We start from the raw sequence: 3025 nt of genomic DNA, 5'->3' as shown, positions 1-3025 counted from the left end.
TAAGAACTCAGGAGTGCCAGCCCCAGCTGACGCTGTGCAAAAGTGCTTGGCACAGGGCCAGCCCAAATGGTCACCTTGGTTAACACCTTCTTTCAGCCTTTATCTCATTTAATCCTCACTACTATGCTATGTGATGAGTGCAATCATCCCTGTTTTATATTTATTTATTTATTTATTTTTTGGCTGCCTTGGGTCTTCGTTGATGCACGTGGGTTTTCTCTAGTTGCAGCGAGCGGGGGCTAACTTCATTGCGTTGCCTGGGCTTATTGCGGTGGCTTCTCTTGTTGTGGAGCACGGGTTCTAGGCGCGCGGGCTTCAGTAGTTGTGGCATGCGGGCTCAGTAGTTATGGCTCGCAGACTCTAGAGCGCAGGCTCAGTAGTTGTGGCACACGGGCTTAGTTGCTCTGTGGCATGTGGGATCTTCCCGGACCAGGGCTCGAACCCATGTCCCCTGCATTGGCAGGCGGATTCTTAACCACTGTGCCACGAGGGAAGTCCCCATCCATGTTTTATAGATGAGGAAATAGGTGCTCAGAAAATCATGGCTTGCCCCAGGTGACATGGAAAGGAAATGTCAAGACCAGGATTTGAATGCAGATCTACCTGGCTCCAATTCCCTCCCACCCCCCACCCCACATACACACACAGTGTTTACCATGTGCCCCTCTGTTCTAAGCCTTTTACAGGGATTACTCATTAATCCCCACATCAGCCTCACAAAGTAGGTTACACATGTGAGTCTGTTTCTACAGATCAGGAACGTGAGGACCAGAGAGGTCAGTTCCTGGCTCAAGGGTCACACAGCCAACAAATGACAGAGCAGGGATTTGCACCTAGGTCATCTGGCTCCAGTCCCTGCACTGCTTCGTAGTAAGCTTGTGACAGTTCCAGAACCAATGTCCCGTGTCCTGAGGCCCGAACAATGGGGGACAAGGACTCAGCTGCCGCCTTCTACCCTGTTCCCTAGAAGTACCTGGAGAAGCTAGAGCGTAAGTTTGAGTCTTATTTTCCATCAGTCTGTCAACAACCATTGTCCCGGGTGCCTTCTCTGTGTTCGGGCTGTGCTGGGTAGCACTGGGCACACAGCAGGGACTGAGACTTCCTTGGCTCTGTCTTCCCTCCTGGCTCTTACAGTCCTGCATGGGAGACAGACAAGTGATGACCCAGCATGGGCATGGCTGGAACATGGGAGCCCAGGAGGTTGCAGGAGCCCAGGAAAGGCGTTTCCTCCAGCCTTGGGGTGGTCTGAGAGGGCCTCCGGCAGGAGGGAGCATCTGCACGGAAGCTCCGAGAACAGGGGAGTAGAGAGCCGCGCGGGAATCTGGTGCCTGGTCTACGGACCAACAGCGCCCTCTTCTGGAAGTATCCTTTAGTGCAGCGACCGGTGTACTGCCAGGGTTTGGCAAAGCTCGCCTTGAACCAAATTCGATGATGCTAGAATCCTGTGCGCCCAGCTTTGGCCAATTTATGTTTCTAGGACTTGATTCATTGAGTCAGTCACTCAACAAATATTTATTGGCGTCAGGTTGTTCTAATGCTAAAGATACCTATTTATTGAGCTCCTAATTTGCGCCAGGTTGTTCTAATGCTAAAGATACCGTGCTGACAATACAGAGCCCTGCCCTCAGGGAGCTGGCATTCTAGTGGGGGAGAGCCAATAATATAACACCATAAAATCAGTAGGTAATATTTGCTAAATGCTTCCGATCCATATATTAACGCATTCAATTCTTACAGCATCGGCTTCCCTGGTGGCACAGTGGTTAAGAATCCGCCTGCCAATGCAAGGGACACCAGTTCGAGCCCTGTTCCGCGAAGATCCTACAAGCCGCAGAGCAACTAAGCCCGTGTGCCACAACTACTGAAGCCTGCGCGCCTAGAGCCCGTGCTCCGCAACAAGAGAAGCCACTGCAATGAGAAGCCCGCGCACTGGTAGTCCCCGCTCACTGCAACTAGAGAAAGCCCGCGTGCAGCAACGAAGACGCAACACAGCCAGAAAAAAAATTCTCACAGCCTTTGACTACCCCCATTTTACAGTTTAGGGAAACGGAGACAGACAGGTTAAGTCACTTGTCCAAGGCCTGCGCAGCTAGTAAGTGCTGAAATCGGATGTGAACTCAGAGCTCAATTTTTAGCCTCACCAATAATGTGATGTAAGACAACACAGTAATTATAATGTTACATGAAATAATTTTAGGTCCTGAAAAGTTTTGTGAACAAAATCAAGGAGAGAAATGAGGTTGTGTTTTGGTGGGAAGGTGTAATTTAGAAGAGACAGGCAAGGGAGGCCTCTCGGAGTAAGCGGCCTTTGAAAAGGGACCAGACAAACGTCGAGATCTGTGTGGAGAGATGTCCAAGCAGCCGAGGCAAAGAGCCGGCGGCTGGCACTGCAAGAAGGCCATCCGTCTGGGATCCAAAGTTTCCAAGATTCTAGTTTCGCTGAGACTCTGGTTTTTCCAGGCCTCCTGCGCACTGGAATCATCTCAGATTCGACGTGCTCTAGAGGCTACCGGCTACGCGCGCGCGCGAAGTTCTGCGGTTGCCGCAGGGCCGGGGCCGCAGCGCTTAACTTTCCCCGGGCGGTGGGCGGGGCCGGGCTCACCTGCGGGGGTGGGGCTCCGGGTCGCCCCGCCCCCCGGAGGACCCGCCCGCGGCCCGAGACTCGCTGCGCAGCTGGAAGCGGCGAGGCGTGCGCGGCGGGCGGGCGGGCGGGCGGGCGCAGCGCGGCGAAGCAGGACCGGGAGCTGTCTGCGGTTAGGTGGGCGCCGGGAATGCGGGGTGGGAGTCCCAGGAGCTGCGAGGATGGAGGCGAGGGCGGAGGGTGTGGGCTGGGCCTGGCGCACCCCTGGGCCCTCTGGCCTGGAGACGGGGACAGGCCTTGGGGCCCCTGGACGCCCCCTGTCCACCCCCTGGGGCTCCCCGGGGTCTGGAGGCCCAGCTGGGGCCGCGCCTCCTCCGCCGGGCTCAGGTAAACAGGAGCGAGGACGGGGCGGGGCCCGGGGGCGGGAGGGGGCCCTTGTGACGG

At 55.6% G+C, this 3025-nt stretch overlaps 1 pseudogene; it reads right to left on the bottom strand.

The window, feature by feature from the left end:
* Positions 1–3025, bottom strand: part of LOC103068813 (ubiquitin-fold modifier 1-like) — a 4484-nt pseudogene that overhangs the window by 687 nt on the left and 772 nt on the right.

The sequence above is a fragment of the Lipotes vexillifer genome, unplaced genomic scaffold, assembly GCF_000442215.2.
Source record: "Lipotes vexillifer unplaced genomic scaffold, Lipotes_vexillifer_v1.1 scaffold371, whole genome shotgun sequence".
Lineage (NCBI taxonomy): Eukaryota > Metazoa > Chordata > Mammalia > Artiodactyla > Lipotidae > Lipotes > Lipotes vexillifer.
Note: the sequence above shows the minus strand (reverse complement) of the source record. Positions and strands in the feature narration are given on the sequence as shown.